This window comes from Orcinus orca, chromosome 2 (genome assembly GCF_937001465.1).
Source record: "Orcinus orca chromosome 2, mOrcOrc1.1, whole genome shotgun sequence".
NCBI classification, from domain to species: Eukaryota; Metazoa; Chordata; class Mammalia; order Artiodactyla; family Delphinidae; genus Orcinus; species Orcinus orca.
Window position 1 is genome coordinate 19,819,972 of NC_064560.1, and position 19,376 is coordinate 19,839,347.

General features: G+C 48.3%; 1 protein-coding gene and 1 long non-coding RNA gene across 3 annotated transcripts in view; one reads left to right on the plus strand and one right to left on the minus strand.

The window, feature by feature from the left end:
* Positions 1-19,376, minus strand: part of CAMK1D (calcium/calmodulin dependent protein kinase ID) — a 418,140-nt gene that overhangs the window by 340,510 nt on the left and 58,254 nt on the right. The gene's annotated exons all lie outside the window — the stretch shown is intronic.
* Positions 6,097-8,874, plus strand: LOC117203683 (uncharacterized). The gene is made up of 3 exons (XR_004486542.2): positions 6,097-6,379; positions 7,734-7,798; positions 8,395-8,874. It is a non-coding gene; the product is annotated as an uncharacterized LOC117203683 (long non-coding RNA).

Consider the following 19,376-nt stretch of genomic DNA (forward strand, 5'->3'; position numbering starts at 1 on the left):
CTCTGTGAAGGGTGTCACTGTCTTCTCATCTGCTGTGAGCTAATATATAAAGGGAATAAAAGAAAATGGCTCAAAGGGAAAGATTAAAGAGGAGAGAAACAGTGAGGAAGGGGTGGTGGAAGGAGTGAAGGAAATGAGAAGAAAAGATAAGGTGGGAAGGAGGCAAAGACACACCCGCCTTCTTCAGTTCTGCCTGGAATCCATCATCACAGCCTCCTTTCCTGGAAGAACTGTGGACGTTCCTGGGTGTACTCACTCCTATTGTGCCTCTTCTTACAAACGAAATGGAGGAAACAGGTTTTCACGGTCCCCAAAATGCTCAACAGTGGTTGCAAGTTTCTTTTTGATTTTTTTCTCCTTTTTAGAAAAGAAAGCAAAACAAAAGGAGAGAAGAACACTCCACACACCACCTTTCACGACCTCAAAGAGCAACATCATTAGACTCTGGACATGAAAACTCTGCCTGCAGGTCAATGTTCAAGGTTTGGGGTGACAACTAAAAACAGTGACCAGGAAAGGAAGGGCTTTGCAGATCCAACTGAAATAAAACATTAGGAGAATGAAGTTCCGCTTCTGTATAACGTTTACAAGAAATCAAAGTTTTAAGAAAAGCGAATTACTAGGAAAGACTACTTTAATAACTCCTTGAGCATATGGTTTAAATTTTATGGAGTTTTTGGTCCATTCTAATTCATTAATAACACCTGGAGAATTATTTCTGCTGCGTTTTTATGCCGTCAAAGAGACTTTTATAACTTTAAATGCAAATTGCAAATTTACATTTTTTCACCTTTCTGTGCAAGAAAATTCAATTTATACAATTTCCAATCTATTCTACGTTCTAGAGATTTTACTGAATCTGACTATTAGCAAGTGCTTCTCGGGTTATTTGAGGGTTTTAGTTTCCATCTTTGAGTACAGCGTAGAATAAAGAAAAGTAAGCTTAGATGAGAGAGGGGAAAATAGAGTTTGCCATTTGTCACATCAAATTAAACAAACCAAAACAAACAAACCAATGTATATCTATATATCCAAAAGGACTAAAATACAACAAGAGTATTAGGAGGGAAAAAAGGGGAACAGCTCTACTCTTTCATAATTACTACATGTTTTAAAAGAGACTTTTATGAGGAGTTACACGGAATAAACAAACCCCAGGCCAGGGAAGCCCCATCTCTGCCTTTCATCAGATTTAAAGAGAAGTTCCTGCTATAAAGTAAGACACGTCAGGCCACTAAATTCTTCTCCATTTTGTTTAGACAAACAAAATCTCCTCAGCCTGCCTGGTACCAAAGATACAGCAGGAGAAAAGAAGGAATTGCAGGCCCCTCTCAGGACTCGGGGACCGTCAGGTTCAAGTGCAAACCACTCAGAACACAGCTCTGCAGCTTGTTCATGCAACAGATGTTGACACCGACAATGCTAACAGAAGGAGGGAGGATGAACAGCAAGAGGAAAACTCCACAGCTGCCATCACAGCCGAACCCTCACATGCAGGCAAACAATACAATGCACATTTCAGGTGTATCAATTTCATCTCCACAGCTCACTGAATGGTGATAAAGCTTCCAGCAGATATAAAGGGATGTGCATTCACAAAATAATTGTAAAAACATGTGGCTCTTGCTGTCTGGCCTTCAGTGAATAAATGCACCCACATACGAGCACTTTCAATCCACGTGAAACCACAGCAAACAACCGTTCTGGTCTCTGAGACACACGCAGTCTTTTTACCCACAGAAAGCACCTGTCATATAACTTCAAAAATGAGTTGCAGAAAAGAAAAACAATTTTAGCCTGTGCAATACAGAACAGTAAATAGTCCTCTGACAGTCAGGCACTGGGCTTGGGATAACAGCTCCTGGGAGATGTAGACAAGGGTGCCTGACATCTGTTCTACCCAGACAACAGTCTCCCACCCACGAGGGCTGCATGACTCCGTTTTTAACAGCTGGGAGGGGAAGATGGGAAAGATTCCTGCACCAGAAGTCTGAGGTCTGGGGAAAATTCCAGGGAAAGCCAAAATCCGATGCAAGTATTATGTCTTTCTAAAAAAAAAATGAAAGTAACATAGTACTGTTTGAGGATACGGTTTATACTCGGTGTCCAAAGGCAAGTCTCTTTATTTTTGGTTGTCTACCTGAAGTCAAAACTATTAACTGTATGGTAGAATGGGGCAAGGCAGGAAGGAAAGAGGCAGGCTTCCTCTACGCTACGGAGAACAAACCCATCACATCTCTACCACGATACCTCAAACTTCAGAAGTTATGGCGAGAATTTTAAACCTCAAGGTTAGTAATCCCTAGCACGACTCCAAAAATGCAGACCCACTACCCCTGGTAAGAGATCAGCAGCAGTGGACAAATTTCCTTACAATATTGAAGTCCCAGACCAGTGAAATGAATAGAAAGGAGGTTCCAGCAAACAGGAAGGTGACAAGGCAAAGATGTGCCCAGGAAGCCCTACTGATAGAATAGCCCGGGCTTAGAAATAGGGTTTTCTTAGAAGCTGAACATGTCATTTAAGAAAGGAACGGAATTAATGTCCTGGGGAGTTAAGCCTTTTCATCCTTCCAATTCAGAGAGGACAGAAGCCAAATATATAATTCCATCAGGGCAGAGGACAAACGAGGCCGTTACCTGATGTGAAGCAAAGGACCAGGGTTGGAGAAAAGAGGCCAAGAACTGCTCTGAATGAGGATTCTTCTCCAAGGCAGATCTGAGATCAGGGGTCCAAGGTGAAGAGGATGAGGACCAATGCGCAAGGTGCAGGGCAATGACTTCCGCTGCCGGAATCCCTCTATAAGCCTAGCGGGGTATGCAGGAAGTGATCACAGCAGGCCTGATTTCTGTCCTTGGAAGGGGCTGCTTCCAAGGCTGGCCCTTGACGGGCACCTGAGAACTTGGATGTGCAAAGGGTTCCCACCATGCAAACTGCAGAGACTGGCTCCCTGTCCGACCCTGTTCATGTATCAGTGTGGTTCAGGCCTGAGTAAGACAAAAAGGTGAGGTAAGGGAGAATTTGCTCTCCACCTGATTACTAAGCTGGGACACTGGTGCTGGATGTCCCTGCCCTCAGACTGGGACGGACACCACTGGCTCTCCTGCTTCTCAGGCCTTCAGACTCGGACTGGAATCATACCACCACCTCTCCCGGGCCTCCAGCTGCTGACTGCAAATCATGGGACTTCTCAGCCTCCATAATGACATGAGCCAATTCCTATCTATCTAACTGTCTATCCACCTATCTGTCTATCTATCTATCTCCTTTTGGTTGTTTCTCTGCTGAACCCTGAATAATACAGGAATATTATTTAATAGGTTTGAGGCTATTGCAAGGAATTTTTTTACTTTTCAGTTATGGAAGGAGATTTGCTAATTTACGTCCTTAAATTTTTGGAATCATTAAGCAATAACCTGTTAGGTGCTATTATCCCTAAAGCCGCCGGTTAATTCAGGGCTAGTAAGGAAGGCTCACAAGTAGTGGAAGAACAGCCTGGAATATAAAAGCCAGGACCCCAGCCTACTTCACAGCTTTGACTGGACCCAGCCCTGCTCCAGCCCCTGATAACTACAGCAGTGGATAGCTCCGGGGCACCCATCATCTGGCCTCAGTGCCAGGCCTTTCACACACATGATCACAAAACCGCAAACCTGAAGGACTCTCCCATTTTACAGATGGGATTCGGAAAGGCAGAGCAATGTGTCAGAAGTCACAAGTCAAGGTGTGTCTGGTTCCAAACCCCACACACTCTATATCATCGCTCTGTGGCCAACTACAGTCTGAGAAACACTCCAACGGACTGGGTTTTATTCAGAAGAAAAAATAATTTAGGGCTGATTATTCAAGGTAAGACAACTACAGAAAAGCAAGAAAGCTTTTCCCTGTTGGCATACACAAAAACACTCAGTATCACCCTAGGCCTTTGGAAGTACTGAGAGCACGCTGAGAAGAACATACCCAACCCAGGTGAGACGCCAAAGACTTAAGGAAAAGTCGCTGAAATTCAGGGCACCCGCTGCCCCTACGGTGGGCGCCCACATAAGCGTCTCATTCCACTCGAGCTGAGGATAAAACTGTACTACGCCTATGAACGTTTCCACGACGGGTGAAAGGTTTACGTTGAACATCTGCTTTCCTTCTGGGAGTCTGGAATTGGGGCACAGCCAGGCAGAGGTGCCTACGTGGTCAGCCCCAGTAAAAACCCGGGCTGCTGGGCTTTAACCTAGCTTCTCCAGGAGACACCATCTCACACACAGGGTCACAACTTACTGCTGGGGAATTAAGCTCATCCTGTGTGGCTCCACAGGGGAAGGACCCTGGGAAGCTCGCGCCTGGTCTCCCTGGACTTCGCCCCACGTGCCTTTTCCTTTCACTGATTTTGCTCTGTATCCTCTCACTGTAATAAATCACAGCCATGAGTGAGACGATCCGCTGAGTCCTGTGAGTTCTCCTGGCAAATCATCAAACCGTGGTGGTCTTGGGGACCCTAACCCAGGGGGCTTCATACCTACCTTGTGAGCGACCCACTAAGCCGTGGTACCAGATACTCAAGATCCAACCCTTTGCCGTGTGGACCAGGAACGCACGTCTCCCGTCCCCCTGCACCAAGGAGGGATGATACTTCAAACGCAGAGGCACTCACGGATCCGCCCAAACTTGGACCGCAGGAAGCGTGGCATCCTGAAATGCTGGCCTAACAGACAGGTAGTCCTCCCACGGACACTGGGACTCTAAACACAACCATTCACCAGGTGAGGCTTGACTGCTCGTAGTACCCGGATGAAACGGAGCTGAGCGTCGGCCAGGAGCAGGGCCGCAAACGTGTTATCTGTTCTGCAGGTTCATCACTCTGCGTGTTAGTCAGGGTTCTGCAGAGAAACAGAACCAGTAGGAGATAGAGATACAGGAGGAGATTTATTATAGGAATTGGCACGCAGTTATGGAAGCTGAGAAGCCCCACAGTCGGCTGTCTGCCAGCTGAAGAACCAGGAAAGACAGAGGTGCGATTCAGTCTGAGTTCAAAGGCCCGAGAACCGGGGAAGCCAATGGGTGAAGTCCCAGAGTCTGAAGGCCCAAGAACCAGGAGCCCCAATGTCCCAGAGCAGGAGGAGATGGACGTCCAGCTCAAGAAGAGAGTGAATCTGCCCTTCCTCTGCCTTTTTGTTCTACGCAGGCCCTCGGGATTGGATGAGGCTCCTGCATGTTAGGGAAGGCTCTCCGTTATGCAGTGCACTGATTCAAATGTTAATCTCCTCCGGAAACACCCTCACAAACTCACCCAGACATAATGTTTCACCAGTTATCTGGGCACCCCTTAGCCCAGCCAAAACATATTACTGCAAAAAACGCTCTGAACCCATGGCTTTGTTTTTCCTTCGTTTTTGTGGGCTTTATTCCGTGAATACACAACAAGTGCCCACTTCTTGGAGAACCACATGTAAGGCATTTTGGGGAGACACTACCAATAAGGTCCTGTTCCCCTTCAAAGCACGTGAACCTTGAATAAGTGTTCCAAAATTCCATGAGTTGGAACTACCAGATTCTGCTTCCCTTGGCCCAACTTCATCCTTCTTTTGTTGACTGAATCATCAAGGAAAATTGAGGAAGAGAACCGTAAGAAAACCTAGACTATTTTCTTTGAAAAAGCAAATATAAAAAATATCAAACCCTTCAATCTGAGAAAGGGGCAAAAAAAAAGAATACCATGCAACCTGGAACAGGAAATGAGGGCAGAAAGAAGAATACCAATCGTTGGTAATCGAATCCTGTGGTCTGCAGAAGGGCACTCTGTAGTGATGAGAATAAGCAGCAAATCTCCGGGAAAGCGTGAGGCATCAAAGTAGCTGAGGCTAGGAAAGGTATTCAGCTGGGAGACCAGGGGATCTCCATGCCCCTCTCATCTCTAAGAGGAGAACAGCACAAAGAGGGTAATTCTGAGGCTGGCTGAGATGAAACCTGACCGAGCACCTGGTGTGTGGTCTGTGGGTTTCTCCCTGGTGATATGATGTCGTCCGTGCCCCACCCATTCCCCGCCCCCTCCCCAATGCCCAGAATGCATCTGGGCACAGTCAGTGGTTCTTTTCAGTTATCCAGTGAGAGCTCAGGGATTGTTCAGTGGCTACATAGCATCTGCATTTACTTTAATTGAGTGGGCTTCACACAAGACTCTCTCCAAGGGTCTCCCCTTGCTGTGCAGGCTCTCGCAATTACTAATGTGTCTCCATCCTGGGAGAAGATGGCTGGAATCTGGGCTTCAATGGCTGCCAGCGTGACCTCTCCCCCAGTGACAGCAGAGCACAGGTGACAAGGAAGCCACGGGGCTGGACGACAGGGAGTCTTCAGGGAGCGAGCCATCCCAGCACCTCCAGCAGCACAGGTAAGTGCTGGCACCTGACACCGTCCATCCATCCGTTCATTCATTCATTCATTGCCACTTTGGAGGGAAAGTAAAAGACTTCAAACCTGGCCCCAGCCCCCCAGTCGGACCTGCCACAGACCCAAGAACACTGAGACAGCAGACGAATGAACCCCGGAATCACCCACAACATTGTCTGCAAACGACCGTGGGCTGATGGAAAAGGCTCAGAGTCACAGCCTCACACGGCTGGGAAAACTCTAGAGCTGTCTCCCCCCACCAACAGGGGCAAGTTCCAGTCGGTCTCTGTGGGCCCAACAGCTCCCCACAGCCCACTGTCACCAAAGGGGAAGAACTGCCCCCGGTCGCTGGGAGCAGCTTTACCCCCTGTCCTCAGAGAGCCTGCAGAATCTGGAAACCAGCCTTCCTCAGATTCACCCCAAATCCTTCTTCCTAACGCAGAACGCCAGGCCCAAAGGGTTCCCACAGCCAGCTGTGCTCAAGGAGATGTGCTGAGCCTTCTCGGTCATCTTTTCCCAGGCGTGACCTGACTCTCCAGCCCCCAACTCGTGGCTGAAAAGAAAGTCACAGTTGGGGGTCGTACAATGTCAGAAAAAAACAGTGGAGAGCTGCAAGGGGCTGCAGAGAACATCTCCAAATCCTCACTGAAGGCGAGGGAGTCGTAAATCTTCTTTTTGTGTGTGTGTGTGGTACGCGAGCCTCTCACTGTTGCGGCCCCTCCCGCCGCGGAGCACAGGCTCCGGATGCGCAGGCTCAGCGGCCACGGCTCAGGGGCCCAGCCGCTCCGCGGCACGCGGGATCTTCCCGGACCAGGGCACGAACACATGTCCCCTGCATCGGCAGGCGGACTCTCAACCACTGCGCCACCAGGGAAGCCCCCCCCTTTTTTTTAATTGAAGTATAGTTGATTTACAATGTTGTGCCAGTCTCTGCTGTACTACATCTTAAAATGTAATATAGAAAAGATGGATAATAGCCATCAGTCCTAGCTTTCCTAAGCAATCCCTTCGGGGAAGCAGAAAATTAGGCGAAAAGTTAGGTGTGGTCATGCAGGCAAGACGAGAGGCCTGCAAAGCCGGGACATTTCCCCACGTCCCTGCCCTGGGGGGAGGGAGAAACACATTCCACCCACTGGCCCCCTGGCTACTCCCCACCAGCCAGGCTGGCTCTCTGAAGAGTTACACCGGCTCTTCTCGAGTATTGGTGAATCTTTTAAGCAAGTTATTCCTTGTGGAGATGGGGACCTCTTGGTGCTGTGTGATTAACCGGTTCCCTTGGGGGTGTCTGAGGATTGGTCGTGCACCCCACTCAGTACCTGGGTCCCAGGTCTCTACATTATCTCCTTTCATCCCAGTGACTGAAGGATCCCAGCCTCGGATTCACTCGGACCCGACTGCAAGCCCAGCTCCCTCCCATTCGGTAAGCAACCAGCTAAGAGCTGATCCCCGGTGTCCATACCGTATGCTAACATATATATATGGAATCTAAGAAAAAAAAATGTCATGAAGAACCTAGGGGTAAGACGGGAATAAAGACACAGACCTACTAGAGAATGGACTTGAGGATATGGGGAGGGGGAAGGGTAAGCTGTGACAAAGTGAGAGAGTGGCATGGACATATATACACTACCAAACGTAAAACAGATAGCTAGTGCGAAGCAGCCTCATAGCACAGGGAGATCCGCTATGTGGTTTGTGACCACCTAGAGGGGTGGGATAGGGAGGGTGGGAGGGAGGGAGATGCAAGAGGGGAGAGATGTGGGAACATATGTATATGTATAACTGATTCACTTTGTTATAAAGCAGAAACTAAGACACCACTGTAAAGCAATTATACTCCAATAAAGATGTTAAAAAAAAAAAAAAAAACCCAGGGATGACAGCACAGTTGTGAAAAACAGCTCGGGGGCTCTAAGCGGCATATTGAGGTGATGCGTGTTTGATTAACTTTCCCACAAAACTCCCTTCACCATTTTGGTTTACTGTTTTCATTTGTTCTTCCTTTCTCTACTACAGTAATAAGACACCGAGACCAAGGTGGAGGGAAGATCCATTTCAGCAAATAAGAAAATGAGACCAAGCTCCTGATTTGTTATGCAAAAGCCCCTAAAAGCATTTAAAAATATGAATCACACAGACACAAAAGCTCCAAGACTGCAAAGCTCCAGAGGGAAGCAAGAGAGAAATCCAACACTCAAGACACGTGGGCTCTGGCTCCAGCTCTGCCCCTGGGGAGGCCTGTGGTAGTTACAGCCTGAGCAGCTCTTCGACCACCGTTTCTTCATCTGCAAAGCCAGCAACATCTTGCCTCATTCCCAGACTACTGCACTTGGCCCGCAAGTAGGACCAGGGGAAAGTCGTGTAATTAATTCAAATGACTTGGGGGGAAGGCTAATTTGATTTAGTGAAGCTCTCCATATTCTAAAGCAATCTGATCCCTTTCATGTTCATCAGAAGCAAAACCTCAGGGCTGAGGGGCGCTGCCCCACCCCCCCACACCCCACCCCCACCCCCATCACACTGACATCAACCCTCCTGCCAGCAGGGCTAACTGCCCCACAACACCTGGTTCTCTTACAGAGCCGACAGCTGCCCTGGGGGCCACATTTATCACTTTGCTTTGCCGAGCAATCCCTCTCTCTGTGGGGAGTACCAAGGTCAACATGAGGTTAATCCTCTCCAAATGCTCACAAATTCGAAAAGAGGCTGATCTGAAGTGATAAGAGTTGGGTTTTTTTTCATATGGTAATTGTATATTTAAAATTTTTTTAACATCTTTATTGGAGTATAATTGCTTTACAATGGTGTGTTAGTTTCTGCTTTATAACAAAGTGAATCAGTTATACATATACATATGTTCCCATATCTCTTCCCTCTTGCGTCTCCCTCCCTCCCACCCTCCACATCCCACCCCTCCAGGTGGTCACAAAGCACCGAACTGATCTCCCCATGCCATGCGGCTGCTTCCCACTAGCTATCAATTTTACGTTTGACAGTGTATATATGTCCATGCCACTCTCTCGCTTTGTCACAGCTTACCCTTCCCCTCCCCATATCCTCAAGTCCATGCTCAAAAAAAAAAAAAAGGTCATGAAGTACCTAGGGGTACGACGGGGTTAAGGGGTTTTGACGATTATCCTGGCTGCTGACTTGTGTCCGAGAGAAAAGGGCAAGAGAGAGAAGGGACGTGTATGTGTCTTCATCACTGTGGCTGGCGGTTAAAATGAGGCAAGAAGTCAGAGGCTGCTAAGAGTCAGAGGAGAAAGCAAGCAAGCAAGACAGAAGGCGGGAGACAAAACGAAAGTAGGTGACCCACGGCCACTTAAGGGACCCCTGCACTGGGGGCGGTGAGCTGTTGCTCTGGGAGCTGCCTGCCCTTGGTCCAGGTGGCCCACGGGCCACCAAACCAGTAAATTAAATCCAGTGAATGCAAACAGTCGTGCACACACAGCCCAGGGACTTGCCAGAAGGGAAAGCTCAGGAGACTTGCAGCTGCAGACACAACTTCCTCTGCCCTGTGTTCCAGGTGCACCTGTGTGGTCACCTTCCTCAGACCTGAACTTGGTGCCGACAGTCTGCCAGCCCCTGCGCTAAGTGCCGGGCACACCGGGATGGATGTGTCGAGTTACAGGTGTCAGGAGAGAGACAGCAGGGCTGGGAACAGCCACTGTGACACTGGGTGGCCGGGAAAGAGTGCTCCGAGGAGGTGACATTGCAACTGCGTGAGGGCAGCGAGTGAGGCCAAGAAAGGGGTGGGGGGAGGAGGAGACAGAAAAGAGGGAAGAGTGAGTCCAAGGCCCAGAGCTGGGGAAGCGCCCGGGTGCCGGAAGTCCGGGGCTGCAGGGGCTGGTGAGGGATGCATAACTGCAAGAATGAGAGGGGGGCTGGGGAAGGGGGCAGAGGCCCCACATCGGAACCCCTGGGCCAAGGTAAGGAGGTTGGGTTGTGTTCTACACGCGGTGGGAAGCAGATGGAAGCTTTGGAACAGGACGTGCCTTGATCAACTGCCGTCTTCCAGGACGGTGATGATGCTCCCGTGGAGGAGGTGACATCGAAGAAGGACAAAACAAGGGACTTCCCTGGTGGTCCAGTGGCTAAGACTCCGTGCTCCCAGTGCAGGGGGCCCGGGTTCAATCCCTGGTCAGGGAACTAGATCCCAGATGCCGCAACTAAGAGCCTGCTTGCCACAACTAAAGATTCTGCATGCTGCAACTAAGACCCAATGCAGGCAAATAAGAAATAAATAAATAAATATTTTTTAAATGGAATAATTAAAAGAAGAAGAAGGACAAGACAAAAGTGGGGGAAGCATTGGGAAGTTACTGCCTCTGCCCAGGAGAGAGAGGACAGTGCCTGGGATTCAGGCTGCGGAAACAGAGATGGGGAGGAACAGACAGCTCTGAGGGATGACACGGGGCAGAATTCTGAAAGTGGAATAAGAAGCTTCAGTGAGAAAGAACGGTGAGGTCCGGGTCTTTAGCGAGTGTTTACTTGCAACGACCTAAAATCCCTCAGTCCAATTCCCAAATCAGAAGCCCAGGTGAGACGGCTCCCAGGAGCCAGCAAGGGTGCTCAGCAGGTTGGACAGAGCCCAGCACCTTCCTGCCAAGAAAGCGTGAGCTCTGTAAAGCTAGGAGCGTCCTGCTAGCCCTGTGACAGCTCCCAGAAAGGAAAATAAGTGAAACCGAATGAAGGAAGGGGAAGAGCCTCCAAGGCTGCCGGACAAGGACAGCCCAGGCTGGCTCTCCCTCACCTCCCAGCTCTGCCTTCCACCCCGCAGTGTCCTGCCCTCTGCCCCATAGGACAACTCAGCAAGTGGCACCGTAATAGGGAAGAACAAATCTGACTCCATATTAGATCTGTTTCTTTCACTTTAACCTTTGTATTCTATTGCTTTTACTTAGAGTTAAGAATGCTGTCTATAGCCTATTCTCAAGGCTTTGACCTTTAAGAGTGTAACACTTTTCCATTCCTATAGAATTAAAAAATTGCAGAACAGAGAATAACATTTGTTTTGTTGGACGTTTACAGGAACATCGTGACCTGACCTACCTGGACCGAAGACTCCTGGATCAAGAAGTCTGCAACAACGAACCATGCCCCTCCCTCATCTTGCCCCTCCCTCACCTTGCCTTTAAAAATGCTTTGTTGAAAGCCTTCGGGGAGTTCAGGGTTTTGGGGGCACGAGCCACCTGTCTCCTTGTGTGGACCTGCAGTAAACCTTTCTCCACTCCAAACTGTGACGTTTCAGTATTGTTTGGCCTCACTGTGCGTCGGGCGCATGAACTTGCATTCGGTAACAGCATCACCCCGGCTGCCGTGGGTGACAGTCAGAAGAGCAGAGAGCAAAAGAGAGAGGTCAGGGTATCACTTACCTGCCCCCTCCATGCTTCGGTCTGGGGTTCCAGCAATGGCCTTCTCCCCACAACCATGGTTCCCTCTGGCATCCATCCTCCAGGGCTCGTGGCCTCCTCTCTTTGCCCTTTTGCCAGGGGAGGGGGGAAGGGCACTAGACCTTGTGTGGGACTCGAGGGACATTGTTCCAGCTAATGATTAAGAACTCTCCAGACAATAGGGGCTTCTTAGACAATGGGTGAATTTCCAGGATGTCCGGCCCCCTTCCGAGAAGGAGGGAGATAAACAAAATGTAAAAAAGGTGTCTGTCAAAGACCAATCAGGAAGCTGGGGACAAGTTCCCTCTCTGGTCCGAGCCTAAGCCGGGACCAATCAGCAGGAAAACACAACCAAATCTATAATTTACATACGGGGAAGTGGGAACCTATAAAACTGACATATTCGCGCCCAAAAGGGGTTCCTTCTTCGACCTCCTGCGTGAGGACCAAGGAACCCCGGTGCACCGGCCTTCAATAAACCTCTTGCGTTTTGCATCGGCTTCCGGCTCTTGTTGTTTCCTGGGCGAGTCGAAACTCCTAGGAGACCGCGTAGGTCTAACACTTGGGCGCCCAAATCTGTTGCTGATTCCCTCCCCCGCCCACTTCGGTCACGAGCCCTTCCATTAAAGTCTCCTCACTGGAAGCATCTAGAGTGGGTCCCCTTCCTGCTGGGATTCCATATGAAACATGAGGGATGCCCAGGTGCCTGGAAAACCCTTTAAACCAGAAACACAGCAGCCCATCTAGCACAGGGACGTGCCTTCCCGGTATCAGGGGTTGACTCCCCATCCAGTCCAACTATTCCAAAGCGCAAAGATGTCTCATTAAAGAGGAGTTGCTGCAGTGCTCAAACTAACAGCTTCTCACGCCTCGTGTGCTGAAGAGGAAATTGTAAAGGAATAGCAGGGTCGGCTAAAGTTAGCTAAAGTTAAAGAGCTGACACATCCCTGGCATGGCCTGGGCCCCAGTACAATCACAGCGAGCCTGGATTCTTTAATAGCAGGAGGAGAATTTTCTAGTTATTATTTCCAATTCTTCCACCAACACATTCAAGAATATAATTCTTAATGCCCAATTTTATAGTCTTCTTGTCGTCCTACACAATTCGGGACAACTGGTACATGACATTTGCTTATTTAGGAGGAATCCTACCTTAATCTTGCCACTATTCACTCGTTTAACAAATCCTTATCAATATTTGTTGATACTGGCAGGCACTGGGCCAACCTCAGAGAGAATGCAAGGTACAGTCCTTCGCCCTCAAGGAGATGAGAATCTAGTTTTGAGGAATGAGATAAAGAAACACACAATTAGGGCTTCCCTGGTGGCGCAGTGGTTGAGAGTCCGCCTGCCGATGCACGGGACACGGGTTCATGCCCCGGTTCGGGAAGATCCCACATGCCGCGGAGCGGCTGGGGCCATGAGCCATGGCCGCTGAGCCTGCGCGTCCGGAGCCTGTGCTCCGCAACAGGAGAGGCCACAAGAGTGAGAGGCCGGTGTACCACACACACACACAAAAAAAACAACAACGAAACACACAATTAAATGCAAGGCAATAAGAGGAGCTGAGAGCTCAGTAGGCAGCTGGGGGAAACTTTAGGAGGGGCGTTGTCTTATCTAGCGTGGGGAGAGAACAGGGAAGGTTTCCGGATGAAATGAAATCTAAGCAGAGGCCAAGAGATGGGCAGTAGCCAGCCCGAGAGAGGATGGGGGGGGTCAGGTTGGACCCACATGTGTGAAGCGGAAGAGGAAACATGACACGGCTCTAGGCGTTCAGAGCGGCTGAAGCAAAGTGTGAGCAGGACAGAGGCGAGCAGGCTGGGGGTGTGGGTGACACCCTGTGAACGGCCTCATCCGGAGGGAAACCATACAGTTTATCATCCAAACCGGGACACATGTGCGCTGGGAAGGCCCACCTAAGCTGGGACCGTCCCAGACACGGGGTCACTCCACTTACAACAACACGTGAGGCAGTTCACACTTCACACGGACAAGTGCCTGATGGGGTCTGAGCAGAGAAGTAACACGAGCAGATCTGTGCTTTAGGAAGATCACTGTGGGCCCCTCGTGGACCACAAGCTCGAGAAAAGCTGACGGTGAAGACGGTGGAAGCGGTGAAGGTGCTGCTGGAGAACTTCAGGAAGGAGATGGCGAGGGCTCACTGCATGGGGGTGGGGGTGGGACGGTCACTGTTCACAGAGGAATGCAAGACATTTACACTGAAATTTATGATGTGGGAGAGGGATCAGAAGTGGGCGTTGGCAGGAGAGATGCAAGGTAGAGGAAGGAGCCCAACTGATCACTGGATGTCTGGCTGGGGCAAAGAGAGGAGGATACTGGGGCCACTGGAAACCAGGGGACTCAGGTGGGGAGCGAGGGCAGGTTCACTCGAGACGTGCTGGGCTTGATTATTCAGGGAGCCGCTGGATAGAGGGGCCAGGGCTCCGGAAGGAGACCCGGGCTGGAAATGGGGACTTGGGACTTGCCAGCACACATGTGATGATCCAAGTGCCCCTGGAATGGGCAGCCGTGACCTTCGGGAGAAAGTCTCCATGGAGGCTTGGGGTGTACAGGCTGCAGTGAGCTGGAGAAGGGAGGGGACCAAGAAGCAAACTGGGCGAGATATTTGGTCCTGGAGAGTGTACTGTGTCGCGGGCTGGGGGACATCAAATAAGAGGGATCAAGACTTGAAGCAGGAAGCTACCAGGCGTACTTGAATAGAGCAAATGTCATCACCTGGGTGTTGGCAAAAGGCCTCCTTAAGTCCAAATACACACCATTCAGGATCTTTTTTATTTTGGTTCCACAAAAAATGAACCCTAAAATAACCAAATTAGTCAGGATACAACATCTACGTCTGTCTGAACGAACCTTGAGGGAAATGTTTCTTATGCTTAAGTCTGAGACACTCAAGTTATCATTTCAAGCCGGCAATCTGATGGGAGAGAAGATGAAATTTCTGTCACTGATGCTTCCAGACAAACAGAGGTGCTGGGTACCTGGTATTCCTCAGTACCTCACTCAGCAGCCAGAGGTAACAATTTACTTGTCACAGGGTAGGATTTAAGGGACCTCTCTTTTTGATACAGTTAACTAGTCATTCTTATAATATTAGATGAGGTCCATGGAGAGTGGAAGATGAAATCTCTCTCACGTGCCTAGAAGTAAACGGAAGGGGTATAAAAATCCCCCTCCTTCCTCTGTTTTTCTGGACCATAACAACATCCTTGCTTTCTAGATCTCATGGACATAAGCAATCCCCTCAAAAGTAATAAATTATAACCACTATATATTACCCCCATACTTCCTAAAGAGAGCTCAGAGTGGTGAAACAGTTCCATAAGCCAGATCATTATTTTCCATTTATCTGTAAGATCTTTTCTTCTTTGGAAACTCCAAGATTCTCTCTTCCATTTCGGCTGGGTGTTCCCATGGCATGCTGGCACCTGAAACACAGCAGTTATTCACATCCAAGGAATCGCGTCCCCTTTAATACCTGTTATTATGTGGTCATGCCTGTGGATTTGGGGCACCTTCAGTCAGAGCTAGTGAGTGATCTTTTGATCATTGTGTAATTATCTCATTACCAACACGGGCTGAAAACCAAGAATAACCAGAGAAAGATAAGATCGTCTTCTTTAACCCTCCTGTTACACAACTAAAATATCCTTACTAAAGGTTCATCCTCAACAGATTTATCTCCTCCTCAGTATCTGTTAGGGCTTGAAACCAAGGAGGAATTTTCATATGGTTTAACTACCAAATATCAGTGAGAAATCGTTCTGAATGCCTGGCTTCAATAGAATAAAATTAAGCTGCTGGGGCATGACTGCGAACTATCAAAAAGTACCCAGGCAGCAACTTCCCTGGTGGAGCAGTGGTTAAGAATCCACCTACCAATGCAGGGGACATGGGTTCGAGCCCTGGTCCGGGAAGGTCCCACATGCCACGGAGCAACTAAGCCCGTGTGCCACAACTACTGAGCCTGCGAGCCACAACTACTGGGCCCACACGCCACAACTACTGAAGCCCGCACGCCTAGAGCCTGTGCTCCACAACAAGAGAAGACACCGCAACGAGAAGCCCGCGCACCACGATGAAGAGTAGCCCCTGTTCACCACAACTAGAGAAAGCCCGTGCACAGCAACGAAGACCCAACGCAGCCTAAAATAAATAAATAATTATTTTTTTTAAAGTGCCCAGGCAAAATGGCCTGACGTAAACAGTGGACAGTGAACTAAGGCACAAATCAAACAGACTGAAGGCGATGGCTGGGGCGTGGGAACTGGCTGTACGTGGTTATAATGTGGGCTAGGAACACCGGGTCTTAAGCTCCCTGGGATCCTGATGGCAAGCACAGAGGGCACAGCTCTGCCCACAAAGCCTCTGGCCCTTAGAATCCGTAGTATAAGCGAGATGCTTTATCAATGGGATTTCACTCCTCTCATTAGGCTCACAGAGCAAAGCCCAGGCTGATGCAAGCTGGACGGAAAGTTCTTCCTACGCTTGGATGTGAAAGTGGGAAGCAGACGAGGCTCAACCACCTGAAGCCCACACCTGCCTGGTCTTGGAATTCCTTACCCAGAGGCACGGGCTGGGGCTCAGGGCCGTGATGCTGGTCAGGGCCTCCTGCCTCCCCCAGAGGTCCAAGGTTGGAGATGATGCAGAAAACCTGCAGGGCCCTGAGGAGGTAGTTCCAACCAGAAAGAGGGACTTCTCCAGGCCTGGGGGAAAGCAGTGTGTTCATCTTTTTACATGGAGGGGCTGCAAGCCCCTGCAGCAAGATGCTACAGTGATGTATAAGGGGCCTGTCTGCACCCTGCGACCCCCCTCCTCATCTGATGGCCAGAGCACCGAACTCCTCTGTTGGCCCAGATACCCAAGTGAGCCCACAGAAAAGATGGCAGCCCCCTGGAAATGCAAGAAAATACATCTGATACTTTATTTTATAGGTGGCAGCTTAGACACTTGACATCGTCTATAACAGCCCTGATAGAATCCAATTGGTATTCTCCTGAAATATTCAGTCTTCCTAGATTCCATGACAACCCTTTGCAAGAGAGAGACTCTTAGAAACACCCAGAAACTTCAGGCCATCTGGATACTGCATTTTTCTGGATAACTCCCCAAAAAAGAATATATTGGACTAAGATTTCCACCCAGAATTCCCAAAGGGTGAATTAAATGAGGAAGCCTCAATTACCTCAAAATCTTACTAATCCAGAAAATACATTGCCAGTAAGGTCTTGTTGGAGTTCTAAAAACAAATATTATAATTTGTCGAACAATAAAACGAATTATATAATGTTCATTTGCCCGGAGTGGCCCATCAGTGTAAAATATTAAAAGGACTATTATATCATCCCTCTGTTACCTCTATCAAAAGTGTTATTTGGGGGACTTCCCTGGTGGTGCAATGGTTAAGAATCCGCCTGCCAATACAGGGGACACGGGTTCGAGCCCTGGTCCGGGAAGATCCCATGTGCCACGGAGCAACTAAGCCCGTGAGCCACAACTACTAAGCCTGCGCTCTAGAGCCCTCGAGCCACAACTACCGAGCCCGCGTGCCACAACTACTGAAGCCCGAACGCCTAGAGCCTGAGCTCCGTAACAAGAGAAGCCACCACAGTGAGAAGCCCGCAACAAAGAGTAACCCCGCTCACCGCAACTAGAGAAAGCCCGTGCGCATCAACGAAGACCCAACACAGCCAAAAACAATAAAATCAAAATAAATAAATTTATTTTTTAAGTGTTATTTTTTTTTAAGTATTGTGTCCAATTTTTCATTGCTTACTAAAGAAATTTTTAAACTCAATTAATTTAGTTAGTTTACTAACGTCAGTAAGAAAGTAGGATCCAGCAAGGGTCAGGCTCCAGGTGAAGCAGTTGTGGTGGTCATGACTTAAGTACGAAAGAAAACCTTATTTTTTAAAAACCCAATATATAAAATAAAACCCTAGGAAGCTGAAAATGGTTTTTCCAATACTAATACTTTCTACAACCTGGAAATAACAGGAACTCTTTTTGCTTTTGGTGTCACGAGTGTGCGTGTGTTTTCTCTTTGGATCTCAGGCTGACTCACTCTCTGGCTTCATTTAGAATAACTGAGGCCCAGTGAGGACTGGTTACTTGTTCCCAGTGCTTTATGCCCCAGGAAAGCCATGGGTCTGACTCATTTCTAATGTGTGCCCTGTGTTTCGTTAATAAAGGCTGTGGAAAAGTCAGGAAACAGGACTTGGCTCTCGCATGGATTTCCCTGGGGTTTTTTTCACAGTAACTTAGAAAATGTCACCACCCCAAATCAGTGGGTGTCAGGGAAACCCCCTTCCATTCTTGGAATCTCTAGTGAGTGCTGCAGGGTAGCAAACCTACCTCCTTGGGATTAGTTCTCTCAATTTTGCATACTCATTTAAAAAAAAAATTTTAAATATGGGAGGTAGGGGTAAATAAATATTGATGAGATTACATGTGCCAAGTTTTGAGGAAAATCATTAACGCTTATGAAATCTCCTGTCCCTGGGGTTTTAAAAAGCAGGATGGATTTCCATTTATTTGAGATGAGGTTTGAAATGGATGACCTCCCAGGGACCTTTATAAATTTTCAGTCAAAAATAGAGAAGTCCATTCACTGAGGAAAGGCAAGCAGAAAAGAAGCAGGCAGCTGTTCTAAAGTTTCCTCTGCCCGATGCCCTAACCACAGCACAGCCTCAGCTGAGGTCCTTCTTCTACAGTAAATCTGTGGACATCTCCCAGCATGGGGAGACCATCCTTCTCCACCTTCCACCCAGGTCGGGGTTGGAAACTCCTGGACAAACACAGTAATTGGGACCTTCGCCCACATGAACATCGAGGGTTTTCTTATAATACCTTGATTATCTTTTAAATAAAAGTTTCATTTTGAACTTTCACAATGGCCAAAAAAATTTTTTGTTTTATGATCACTGGCAAGAATGTGATAAGATGGATATGCTCAAACAATACTAATAGGAATGTAAATTAGTAAAAAATCTTTCTGAGAGCCATTATGGCATCATGTAAGCCCTTACAACAAATATCTATCTTTTAGCTTAATTCCCCATCTCAGAATCTATCACGAGACCCATGTTTACTGAAGCATGATTCACAGTTCCCAAGATATGGACACAACCTGTGTCAGTCAACAGATGGATGGATAAAGATGTGGTTCACATACACAATGGACTATTACTCAGCCATGAGAAAGAAGGAAATCCTGCCATCTGTGACAACATGGATAGACCCTGAGGGCATTATCCTAGGTGAGAGAAGTCAGATAGATGCTGTGTGGTATCACTTATAAGTAGAATCTAAAGAAAAGTCAGACTCATAGAAACAAACAGAGGGTAGAAAAGTGGTTGCCAGGGGTTGGGCGTTGGGGAGAATAGGGAGAGGCTGGTAAAAGGGTACAAACTTTCAGCTATAAAATGAGTAAGTTCTGAGGCTCTAATGTAAAACATGGTGACTACAGCTGACAACACCGCATTATATACCTGAAATGTGCTGAGAGAGTAAAACTTAAACGTTCTCACACACGCACACACAGGTAAATTTGTGAAGTGACGGGTGTATTAATTAACTAGATGGGAT